The sequence below is a fragment of the Chiloscyllium plagiosum genome, unplaced genomic scaffold, assembly GCF_037043375.1.
Source record: "Chiloscyllium plagiosum isolate Xiang-an unplaced genomic scaffold, Cpla_swu_hap1 HiC_scaffold_11, whole genome shotgun sequence".
Taxonomy (NCBI): Eukaryota; Metazoa; Chordata; class Chondrichthyes; order Orectolobiformes; family Hemiscylliidae; genus Chiloscyllium; species Chiloscyllium plagiosum.
In genome coordinates this window covers 56,545,827-56,559,457 of record NW_028270149.1, presented here as the reverse complement: position 1 = coordinate 56,559,457, position 13,631 = coordinate 56,545,827, and positions in this window count along the sequence as shown.

The following is a 13,631-nucleotide window of genomic DNA, read 5'->3' as shown; positions in this document are numbered from 1 at the left end:
CAATTAGAACATTATATTCTCTCATGAGGTCATTGCCCATTATGGTGCCCTCCTTATTTTGGCACACATAGAATTTCATGGGGATATATATGTTATTTATTTCTACGAGGGTAGTTTTGCTTAGGTAAGCTGGTGTTTTAACCCCTCCTACCCCAGTTAAGTGAATCATTTTGTTTGTGTGGTGTAAGGGTAGGTTTGTGATGGATACAGCAGCTCCTGTGTCCACTAGTATCTCACATTTCCTCCCTCCTATTACTGCGGGTACGTAAATTCTCCCCTCTCCCTTATCCTCACGAATGGGGGCAGCTGGTTGTCAGTTCTGCTGACCTCGGGATTCCCGCGGTTCCACAGTGTTCCAGGTGGTGTTTGGGGATGCCCTATGCTTTCCCCAGCACACCGCTTCTATGTGTCCTATTCTGCTGCAGTGGCTGCAGTATTTTACATTGTTCCCTGCTCTATTCCCTGCTCATGGGGCCCTACATTCTCTAGCAAAGTACTCCTGTCGGCCACAGTGGTGGCAGGATCATTTTATTTTATTCTCACCTCCATTCCGGTAGGCTGCTTTGTCAGGTCTTGGCTTTATCTCAGGAGCTTCTGCCTCCTGCATCCTACTAGCCCACTCAACTAGATCATCATACTCCTGGGACATTATTACTCCCATTTTCAGGATGGCTTGTTGGGCACTAGAGAGCCCATCTTTAAAAGCTTGGATGAATGGCTAGACCCCACAATCTGGGTCTACTTGCCCTGAGCATTCCTGATAGACCCTAAATAATCATTCCCCACACACAGAGGCTCCTTCCCCTTTAAGTTACTTAGTGTTCGTGATCTTGCTCCAGTTTGTGGGAGCATTTCCTAGCACCCTCTGGATTTCTTCTTTAAAATTGGTGAAGGGGGCCTGCTGGGCATCTATCTCAGCTGTAAGGGTGACGGCATGTGTCCACCGCTCTCCGCTGAAGTGTCGGGCCACTGTGGCATCCAGTCTGCCAGCTACCTGTCTCCACTTGTCCGCTGGGCAGGCTGCCCGGACCAGCTGATGTATATCCCTCAGGTATAGTTGGTGCCCTACCCATACACTATCCAGCTCTTCCCAGAACCTGATGTTTGCACTCTGGGGCTGTAATTTGCCTAGGGAGGTCATAATTTGCTGCCTTTTCCCTGGGATGAAGGGTTTATGATTCACTTTGGGCTGTGAGTCTATTTCTCCTCTGGTAACATGCGCTAAGTTATACTCTTGCACGGTTCGTCCAACAGAGTTGATCTGCTGGACGGTTTCATAGGAGGGGAGACAGTCAATCTCCCTTTCCTCCTGTACTTTTTCTAATCCTTGCTCTAGCTCCTTTATCCTATCCTCCCACTCCTCAATTCATTTTTGGGCTTTTCTCTACCTGCTAGTGGAGGCACCTATTTGTTCAATTAGGCCTGCTAATTGGTACACTAACATTACCCCTATCTTTTTAGTTTTATTCCGTTTCTGTTTATCTATCCACACTCTCTGTTGTGCTAATGTCTTGGACGGATCCCAACCACTTTTCTTCCTTTGCTTTGTCAACCCTGTCTGTCTGCCTTGTATCCCTCAATAAGGGAACCTGCAGTATTCTCTCTTTAAACTTTGATCTGCCATTTAGCAGCTTGTGTACCCCCAGATACCACCAACAGCAAAGTGTTCCTAGTCAGTGGGAACTTCTCTACTCCCGGCCAATAATACTGTCCCAGCACCGTCTGTACAGCTGTAGCATCCTCCTAGCAAGGTGTGCTCTCTACCGTGGGACTTCTCTATCCTCCCGGCCATCATTACTAGTCGGTACCTACCTGTCAGCTGGGAATGCTGGTTCAATAGGGTGTGCTCTCTACCATTAGAACTTGTTACCCTCCCAGCCACCTCTACTGAACCAATGCCTCCAAATAGACCCAAAAACCTACCTCTAACCCGGTGTGCTCTCTACCAGTGGTACTCTTTACCCTCCCGGCCACCACTGCTATTCAAGCTCTGTCGTTCTACTACGGACTGACAGGGTATCATGGTTACTCACAGTGTCCACGTTCCCCACCTTGGTTACGTGCGCTCCACTGAGGTTTGACTCTTGGTCAGAGTGATCAGCTCCTCTTCCACACCACACTGAAAATTACAAAACAGCACCCAACTTTTAACTTAAAGTCTAACTGGACTCTGCGTTGTTCACCCCTACAGAGCCCAATGTTTCCTGACTTTGCCACTTGTGCTTCTCAACTCCTAGTGTCCTTGGCGCCTCAATTCCCACTTCAAATCCCAAACTTCACACTGGGGGCGGGGGGTGGTGGTGGGGGGAATGATGGGGGCTACCCCTCTTAACAACCAGTTTAGGGCAGAGTTTGTGAGACAGACACTACCTTGTCCTTTAGTTGTTTCAACACAGCAGCAGATTCTTACAACAGTTAATATAGTTAATACTTATTCTCCACAGACAGCCTTGGGTCAGTGTCGGGGTTCAATGACAGAGTTTATTGTGCAAGGAAATACCGGAGCTCCAGGGAGAGAAAGACACCAACAGCACAGTGGTCAGCTGCGAGTTTTCTCTCAACGCGGAGCACATGTCAAGATACTTTTATACATTTTGTAATATAATAGTTCAGTGATGAGGTTATTGTCTCTGTAACATAGTTTGTTTATTGTAAACATTACAGATAGTTTCGGTAGTCATTGTCAGTTCCAGTGCATTCTTTGTTTATTTCAATGAGTCATTGTCAGTTTCAGCACAGGCATTGTCAGTTTCAATGTCTGCACGGACGTCCATTGCTGTAGTAATGTGCACTAATCGTTCTTCCTGAGAAGGACAATAACTGCAGCCCTGCCTATTAGCACTTTATATTGAGTCCATATCAAACAGTTAGCATTTCTATCAAAGGTGTTGGCTGGACCCAGACACTTCGGCAGGCAGTATATGCTACTCATGTGTATTCTCACCCCACATACCTTAAACTAATCAGTTAGGTTGTGAATGCATTGTGCTGGCATTCTGGTGGCCCCAGGCAGTTTCTGAGTTTGTTCTGCTGTCTCTCTCCATATTGTGGCCCAACAGCCATCTTGTGTGTCAAGTGGCCAACTTATGGCTCAGCGGCCATCTCGTGTGTTCATGTACCTCGTATCAGCCTGTCCCGTGCCACCTCCCACCTCAGTGGTGATGGTATGACAAAGTGCAGGCACCAACTGGCACATATATCCCTGATAGGTCTATCAGTAGATTGCAAGAAATGATTGTTTCAGGTGTACCAGACAGATTGAATATTATACTAAATACCTGGCAAAGAATGCGCCCGAAGTGTTTTTTACCTGTCTGGTAACTGGACATTTGGAGAAATATTTGGCAATTAAGGTGAAGCTTTGTCCATTTATGGTAAATAGATCAGTGGGAACTTTGAAACAAGAGACTAATGGACTCTCATATGTGTGCAGATGTTCTCTACATTGTTGTTGCTGGTATGTCTTGCTTAGCATGTCTATCTTTTGAATGTCATCATTACTCCCAGGCCAATAAACCTACTATTTGTCTCATCCACCTTATATTCATATGTCTTTGTTGCAACAATATGCACTGGTGGAGAACTTTGGGCATGAGTACTTGGTTTTCCTTTGAAGATGATGCCTGTCAAGAGCCATGGCTGCACTGCATTGTTAGTTACTAATGGATTTATGATCCGTTCTATGCAATTAATTGTGCAATTTTCATTTGTACTTTTGAGTTCCAATGATTCAGGTACATGTCCTTCAGACTTTACGGGTAAGATACACTAGCTTCAGGAGCAATTTTGATTTTATAGAGTCACAGAGTCATACAATCATCCAGAGTTATATCGTCATATAGCATGGAAACAGACCTTCAGATCCAATTCATGTATGCCGGTCAGATATCCAAACCTGAACTAGTCCCATTTGCCTTCATTTGGCCCATATCCCTCTAAACCTTTCTTATTTATGTGGCTGTCCAAATTGAGTGTACATTTGCCAATTTTCTTCATCCAAATGATGTTGACTGGCAAAAGCTTCCATTAACTTCATCCACACAATGTATTACACTCACATTGTAGAAAACCTGTTCATCTTCTGGTTGCATATTGCTCCACTCTGAGTCTTGACTTGAATCTGTCTTAAGAATACTCTGTACTGGCACCTTCGTTTCTGCTGTTCCTGACCCGCTATGGTTGTTTTCTGGTTGGTTGTACCATGTTGTAGCCTTTGGCTGCATCTTTGGAGAGCATCTTTGCACAGATGGGCCTAATATGTTTGTGAGCTGCTACTTTGATTAGATCTTGGAATGCAATACAATTTCAAGGTGAGTGTCATAACTATACTTACCACACAACTTGCTTGAGTATAGTGTGAATGCTACTTGTTGCACCTCATGATTCCATGTGTTATGGTGTGGCTACAGTACCTTCATAATCTATTACACAAAAGAAAGAAATAAACAATGTAATGTAAATATTACAATTAAAAAGATCTTAATGCTTTTAATATTTTCCAACACTATTTGTCACAGAGACTTAAGGATAGCAAAATTATACTCCTGTCTCAACTCTTTTATTTGCTACTTAACTAATTCCTTCCAGTTTCCAATTTTGGAATGTGAAGACATTTTACGATTCCTTACTGAGTCTGATGGTCTGAGCCTTTCACAAGTCTAGTGCTCTAAAGATTTTCAAATCCCTCTTATAACAATTCCAAAATTGTTAACTATTTTATATGCCTTTTGCTAATCCTCGCCCTAAAGAAAACTAAGGTTAAGGAGCACTCCCATATTCTATCAAAAGGTTCTTCTTGACAATATTCTTGTTACCTAACAGAAATAATATATTCACATTAAACACACAGTGAGTTCCACATCGATCATATTTTATGCAAGCCCATTATGATCACATTTGTTTCCTTCACATACGTTCTTGACAAAGTGTCCACTACAATATTGAATGATTTTTAAATTGTGTTGCTTCAATATTAAGCTCAGGCAGCCTTGAGTTTTCATTACAGAATTCACCAAGAAGTTAAAGGATTGCAGTACAAATAAATACCAGTCTCTTCAAAGTTGTTGGATATGTAATTTGCAAATTAATGTAAGCCAACTCAATGACTATTTCTCAAAAATATTCCATTCCCTCAAAAATAACAGACTGGTTATTCAATCCCCACCTTATTTTCTTGAAGTAAAATTGCAATTACATCAATGTGGCTGGAATCGGTTTGAATGGTTTCTCTGCAACTGCCAGCAGAGATTTCAGATTATTAAAAGGACTGGCATTATTTCCTTCCATTCAATTTTTTTGCCTTTCTTCAATAAATGTGTTAAAGGAGCCACTACAGTGCTGAAATTCATAGTAAATTCTAATTATAACCTACTCAATCTAATATATCTACCTTAGGGTCAATGTTTTCACTCAGAGTATGGTATGTGTATGCAATGAGCTGCCAGAGGAAGTGTTGGAGGCTGTTGCAATTACAACATTTAAAAGGCATCTGGATGGGTATATGAATAGGAATGGTTTTGAGGGTTATGGGCCAAGTGCTAGCAAATGGGTCCAGATTAATTTAGGATATCTGGTTGCCATGGACGAATTGGACTAGAGGGTCTGTTTCCGTGTTGAACATCTCTAATACTCTACGAGTCTATATCACAAAATTTTGTGTTTTGGCTTGAGCAGAATCCTAAAATAGCCCTTATTGTCAATTCTCTGCTTATTACTTTGTGTTATCACACATTATGGTCCAAGTAAGTCACTTTTGCTTAGGCAAATTCACTTTCAGCCAAATCTATGAGGGGGTGACCTTATAGAAGTTTACAAAATTATGAGGGGCATGGATAGGATAAATAGACAAGGTCTTTTCCCTGAGATGGGGGAGTCCAGAACTAGAGGGCATAGGTTTAGGGTGAAAGGGGAAAGATATAAAAGAGCCCAAGGGGCAACGTTTTCACGAAGAGGGTGGTATGTGTATGGAAGAGGAAGCTGTCAGAGGAAGTGGTGGAGGCTGATACAATTGAAACATTTAAAAGGCATTTGGATGGGTATAAGAATAGGAAATGTTTGGAGGGATATGGGCTAGGTGCTGGCAAGTGGGACTAGATTGGGTTGGGATATCTGGTCGGCATGGACGGGTTGGACCGAAGGATCTGTTTCCAATCTGTACATCTCTATGTCTATATGTCTATGTCTATGATTAAATTAGACCTTTGGAGTCAATTAAAATGCTGTAACTGTTGTTCCAAGCTTTGGCTGAATGCAATCAAGCCAGCAATGGTAACAATGCAGTTGCATATTTCTCCAACAATTTTCTTGGTTAAATGTTGGAAACCTCCTGGTGCATTTTTTATTCCAAATAGCATGACTGTACATTGATAAAATCCAACTATTATTACAAAATCCAATTAACCTTTATCTCTATCGGTTAATGAAATGTACAATTTCCTATTACAAGTTCAATTTGGTGACATGTTTTTTATATCCTGTAGTGATTGTAACAAGGAGAAAGTGAGGTCTGCAGATGCTGGAGATCAGAGCTGGAAATGTGTTGCTGGAAAAGCGCAGCAGGTCAGGCAGCATCCAGGGAACAGGAGAATCGACGTTTCGGGCATAAGCCCTTCTTCAGGAATCCTGAAGAAGGCCTTATGCCCGAAACGTCGATTCTCCTGTTCCCTGGATGCTGCCTGACCTGCTGCGCTTTTCCAGCAACACATTTCCAGCAGTGATTGTAACAAGGTCAACCAGGTGGACCTCATGGAATATCAGTTCCCTGATTGGGGCTGTTAACCTGGTCCAATGAGGGAGCCCTAGCTGACACATACAGACAGAGGGCTCTCTACGCGGGAGTCCTCCCCTTTCTCTCGGGGAACTGGGGTGGAGGGTGCTGCATGCAACGGTCCCCTGCAACCGCAGATTGTGGTGGTTCACGGACTCCCAGCCCAACTGCTTGTTCTGTGGTGCTGTGGAGTCCGTGGACCATGTATATATTGGGTGTGGATGTTTGCACTCCCTTTTTGATTTTCTTAAAAACCTCCTCCTCTGCTTTTGGTTGCACTTCAGTCCCACGCTCCTGATCTTCGGGCACCCGGTACGGAAGAGGGAGGGCAGGTCTGAAGACCTCCTCTTGGGTCTGCTCCTGGGCCTGGACAAACTGGCCTGGACAAACTGGCCAGAAACAGGTCGAGGCAGCGGGCCGTGGAGGGGGTTGTTAGGGCCGATGCCTGCCCCTCTTCCGCGGTTACGTTAGGGCCTGGGCGTCCTTGGAGAAGGAGCACGCCGTGTCCACCAACACTCTGGAGTTGTTCTGGGAGAGGTGGGCGCCGCAGGGAGTGGAGTGCATTATTTCCCCCTCCAACTCTATTTTGATTTAGTCCCTGCCCTCCCCTTCACTGTTTGCCCTTTGGTGTGAAGGGCACTGCTTGTCACTGACCACTCGGGTGTTTCCTATCTTCCTGGTGGTGGAAACTGAATAAAGAATTCATGCACCTTGTGTCTCTCACTGTGTCTCACACCTGCACACACACAACATGGGTGCTGGGGAATAAATAAGCACTACTGCAGTTAGGCGGGAGTGTGGGGGTTTAAAAAAAAGGAAAAAAAAAACAGGAGAGTCAGAGGTTCTGTTAACTCTGGGAGCTGGCTTCGAGGGAGCTGGATCGGTGTCAAGGACTTTCCACGTGTAAATAAAGGGTGGCTTCATGATGAGATATCAGCCTCTGTGGAGTTATTTCAATCCAGTTCTTTAATGTAGTCTTTGAGTTGTGGAACTGGGTACAAATCTGCTTTTGATATCAAATTGATTTCATCATAGTCAATGCAGAATCTTCATGATCCACTGGTTTCAGAACCATTGTGGTAGATAAGTTCCAATGACTGTGACTTATTTCAATAGCATTTTTGATCATAATCTCTTGAATTTTTGGAAGTTGGTGAAATTAAGTCTTTGACTTATTGAAGCTAAATTCTGTGGATTGACCATGTAAAGATGTTTCATAGACAATGCATCCCCTGCATTAACATCATGTTTTTCTTGCCCTATTCTTACATATCAATTTTTGAGTTTGCTTTCACCTTTGTCAGTCACTTCATTTTTCTTTAAGATAGAATATTCTGCTAGTTATCTTTTTAAGCATCCTCCTATTATATAATGTTATGTACTGAAGGAAAACATTTTTTGAATTTTAGATTTATGATTCATTCTCCAATTGTTCTGATATAGTTATTTCACTCCCTAAATCTTTCACTACCATAAAGATATGTTACCTTTGACTATCCTTCCTGTCAAAGTATTACGTCACATTTGTTGATTTATCTTCCTGTCTACACATAACTCATATTAAATAAAAACAAAATACTCTAGTGTTGGAAATCTGAACTAAACACAGAAAATTCTGGTTAAATTTAGCAGGTCTGGCAGGTCTGTAAACAGAGTTCTAAAGACGATGCTTATGAGACTTGAAACATTCATTCTGTCTCTCTCCCTACAGATGCTGCCGAGACTTGCTGAATTTCTCCAGCATTCGGTTTTTCCTATCTATTTCTATCTTTGAGTTTCCTTTTGATTTGATAAAGTCCAGCGACCATCACTTTTAATGGTTCTCCAGTGATAAATAATAATGCTAACACGTTGTTTCTAGCAACAAAATTCAGAACTCTAGCCTTTTAACAGCTCTAGTTCTCATTGTTTGCTGAACACTTTTGAAATGCTTTTCAGTCAACTCATGTGCTTCAGTTAGTTTGTCTCAGAAACTCAAAACATAGGGTGGAAGTGTCATAGAGTCATACAGCACGGAAACTGACCCTTCAGCCCAAATCATCCATGCTGACCAGGTTTCATGAACCAAACCAGTCCCATTTGCCTGCACCTGGCCTATATCCCTCTAACCCATTCCTATCTATGTACCTGTCCAAAATCCTTTTAATGTTGTAATTGTACTTGCCTCTCTACTTCCTCTGCAGCTCTTGCTATTCACACTGCACCTTCTGTGTGAAAACATTGCCCCTCAGGTCCCTTTTAAATCTTTCCCCTCTCACCTTAAACCTGTGCCCTCTAGTTTTGGTCTCCCCTACCTTTGATTATTCACGTTATCTATACCTCTCATTGAGTCATAGAGTCATAGAGATGTACAGCATGGAAACAGACCCTTTGGTGCAACTCATCCATGCCGACCAGATAACCCAACCTAATCTAGTCCCACCTGCCAGCACCGGGCCTATATACCTCCAAAACCTTCCTATTCATATACCCATCCAAATGCCTCTTAAATGTTGCAATTGTACCAGCCTCCATCACTTCCTCTGGCAGCTCATTCCATACATGTACCACCCTCTGCGTGAAAAAGTTGCCCCGTAAGTCTCTTATTTCTCTTTCCCCTCTCACCCTAAACATATGGCCTCTTGTTCTGGACCCGCCCGCGCCCCCACCCCAGGGAAAAGACTTTGCCTATTTACGCTATCCATGCCCCTTATAATTTTGTAAACCTCTATAAGATCACCCCTCAGTCTCCAACGCTCCAGGGAAAATAGCTCCAGCCTGTTCAGCCTCTCCCTATAGCTCAAATCCTCCAACCCTGGCAACATCCGTGTAAATCTTTTCCGAACCCTTTCAAGTTTCACAACATCTTTCCGATAGGAAGGAGAACAGAATTGCACACAATATTCCAATAGTGGCCTAACCAATGTCTTGTACAGCCGCAACATGACCTCCCAATTCCTGTACTCTGACCAATAAAGGAAAGCATACCAAACACCTTCTTTACTATCCTATCTACTTGCGACTCCACTTTCAAGGAGCTATGAATCTGCACTCCAAGGTCTCTTTGTTCAGCAACACTCCCTAGGACCTTACCATTAAGTGTATAAGTCCTGCTCAGAATTGCTTTCCCAAAATGCAGCAGCTCACATTTATCTGAATTCAACTCCATCTGTCACTTCTCAGCCCATTGGTGCATCTGGTTTATGAACCTCTATAATGTCACTCCTCAGCCTCCTTTGCTGCAAGGAAAAAAAATCCCAATCTATCCAGCCTCTGCTTATAACCAAAACCCTCTAACATCCTTGTAAATCTTTTTGCACCCTTTCCAGTTTAATAACATCCTTCCTACAGCAGGGCAATCAGAATTTTATGAAGTACTCCATACATGGCCTTTCCAATACCTTGTACAGCTGTAACATGATGTCCTAACTTCTATACTCAGTGCTCTAACTAATAAAGACAAGTGTGGCAAACACCTTCTTCATCACCCTGCCTACCAGTGATGCCACTTTGCAGAAACTATGTACCTGCACTCACAGGTCTCTCACACTCCCCAACGCCCTACCATAAGCTTTGAGCTTTGATTTATAAAATTCTCTTTAATCAATTTCAGGGGGTTCTCTCATTTTATGTCAAAGTATCAGATCTTGACTCTGAAGAGGTAACCCTAACAACATAGTGTGGCACGGTGGCTCAGTGGTAGCACTGCTGCCTCACAGCACGTGGGTCCTAGGTTCGATCTGGTTCCAGGCAACTGTCTATGTGGAGTTTGCACATTCTCCCCATGTCTGCATTGGTTTCCTCCGGTTTCCTCCCACAGTCCAAAGATGTGCAGTTCAGGTGAATTGGCCATGTTAAATTGCCCATAATGTTAGGTGCATTAGTCAGAGGGAAATGGGTCTGGGTGAGTTACTCTTTGGAGGGTCAGTGTGGACTGGTTGGGCCGAAGGGCCTGTTTGCACACTGTAGAGAATCTAATCTAATCTAAACAGTAACAAGGGAATTCCAGTCATTAGGACATTCCTGAAAATATCCTCTCATCATGGTCTTCAAAGTTTGATGCCATGTTTCCAAAGTTGAGTAAAACTTTAGAGGACAAACTGAAAACACAAACTATTTTATTCCCAAACTATTAATTTGGTGAATGCTTGTGATATAATATTTTGACCCAGACCTGAGTGGGTAATCCACATCTCATTCACTTTTGAACTAACCTTTCCACCACATTTTTGCCATAATTTGCACCAGAGATGCTGTTTTATATTGACTTCTCTTTCTCGAGCTCACATCAAAACCAAACAGATACAATTTTCCAGGGCTTTACAAAATCCTCCAGGTCAGAATTCATGCATGGTTTACTTCCCTGTAACCAGAGACCAATGACGATACTGTTTGGGATTATTCTCTTTGCACTAAGAAGCTCACTGATAGCAAAATAAAAAAGTAACCTTTGCTAGATTTCAACTCTGTGTTCTATCAACCTATGGAAGAAACATGATTTCAGCTGGACAAAAATTCTAGGCTGGAAATGTCACTAGTACATAGATGTCACTTTTTTTCCCATCTGTAGGGGATGCTGATAAAGATTAGGCTCTTCAGCTGTTCTTTAACGGGCACTTCGAAAAAGAGTAGCAACCTATCACACCTGGGATTTGTATATTGGATAATATGATAGTCACAATGATTGTCAAACCTGTGAAACTTGAGCACTCACTCTAGTGATGTGGTTTCATAACAAGTGCAGAGATGTTTCGTAAGAAGGGCAGTACAACTCAATGAGGTGTTTCAAGTCATTCAGATATTCTCCAGAAAAAACATGGCTGACCACAAGTGTTAATGCTCATAATGCATTTTCCAACATTGTCCTGGGGGACCTATAGAGCAAAGTGGGTCATCTTCATTAACTGTGCAATTAAGCAAACTTCCATCTGCCGATCCAGTTCCTTTTCTAGCAGAGGGAGTTGCCTCATGTTCCACTATACTCATCCTCAGCTGAAAAAATAATGGCTGAGAGTAAGCACATGTTGAAGAGGAATTTTACAAGTCATCAACAACCATATTCTTGTTGGAGACATAAGTCAAGGGCACAGATTGTGGTCAAGGATGAAATGCTGAGTTTCATAGATAGCTTGCAATATGTTTCCCAGCTCGGAGACACATCTCATTACTAGATGATACAACTCCCAGTGTTATCAACCAATCTATGACCCCAGCCAGACATGGGAACATTTCAGCACAACAGAATAGCAGCATAACAGTCTCAGAAAAATAGAGAATGCTCCCAGAAAGATAGAGGATGCTCAGCATGATTTTCACTGTCTTTCAAGTTGAAATCTTTTCAAGTTGAATCCTTCCCATCTCCAAAAGCTGACCTTTCAGTTGTGACATTCATCTCTTCTGTGTGAAGAGGAATCTGTAAGCCAGGAGAGAATCTATCTGTCTGCAAGTCATGAGTCTGTATAATCCATCCATAATATCAAGTGTCCCACAGAATAACACGATTGTGCCTATGAGCACTATGGCTTACTTGAAAGTACCCTCCCAATTTAGTCAGCAGTCAGACTGGCAGAACCCAATAGCATCTGATACAAAGTATGAGGAGTCATCATTGCTGCTGACATCCGTCTTGTTTTTGTAACTTATAAGTTTTGATCTCCCAGGCAATTTCCATGGAATCTGACATATCTGGGATTCTGCTGGAAAAGCACAGCAGGTCAGGTAGCATTCAAGGAGCAGGACAATCGATGTTTTGGGCAAAGGCCCTTCATCAAATCGGGCTTTTGCCCAAAACGTCGATTTTCCTGCTCCTCGGATGCTGCCTGACGTGCTGCGCTTTTCCAGCACCACACTAATCTTAACTCTAATCTCCAGCATTTGCAGTACCCACTTCTGCCTATATCTGGGATTCTGCAATATCTTGATGTGCAAATCTAGTCAATCCCTCAGAATATCTGGCCATTCAACTCATTCCTCTTCCCCACTACACACAGACACTTACACACATACCCAGATGAAAATCCCTCTTGTCAGAACCCTCCCGTCCAAATAATTACTTACTCAGCAGCCCTTCGATCTATATTGCTTCCAGAGTGCCTCTGCTGGACTGCATGTGGCAGTTGGTCATGTGGTTTCATCCTGGTCTTTGGCTTATTAGCATTCCAGTTTTTAGAGCATCACAACTCCTAAAGCACTAACACTGCATGCAATCACTCAGACAGCATCCCTCTCCTCTCTCTCTCTCTCCACTCTACACTGCCCATTTTGATGCAGGTGTTTACAAAGCTGATTCTCCAGACCAGAGTAAGGAAACAGTCTAACAGGTAGGAGCAACACACAACAAAGTGGGAAAACTCCTGGTTTCTCCCATAATCTGGATGCAGTCAATCTCTAACAGTTTTTGTCTGCACCATGCCAGTTCAGAAACACCCTGGGTTTCTTAAGGCTTTCCTGTAATCAAAAAGAAATTGGGCTCAAGAATCATCCACTTTTATTTTCTGACATCTATCCACTTGCTGAGAGTATGGTGCTGGGAAAGCATAAGAGCTCAGGCAGTATCTGAGGACCAGGAGATTTGACATTTTGGGCATAAGCCTTTCATCAGGAATGAGGCTAGTGGGCCGGGGGACTGAGAGATAAATGGGAGGGGTTGGGGGGAAGGTAACTGAGAATGCGATAGGTAGATGACGGTGGGGCAGAAGATGATAGGTGGGAGAGGATCTCCAGCTGATCTCTAGCATCTGCAGTCCTCACTTTCTTATAGTTGATCTATCACGTTGCTCCAGGATAATGCTGCCACTGCTTCTGGACAGGTCATCTACAGCACAATAGGAAGGTCATGATGCCAATCAGAGCATAACACTGATTTGATGTAAGAGGTGTAATTTTA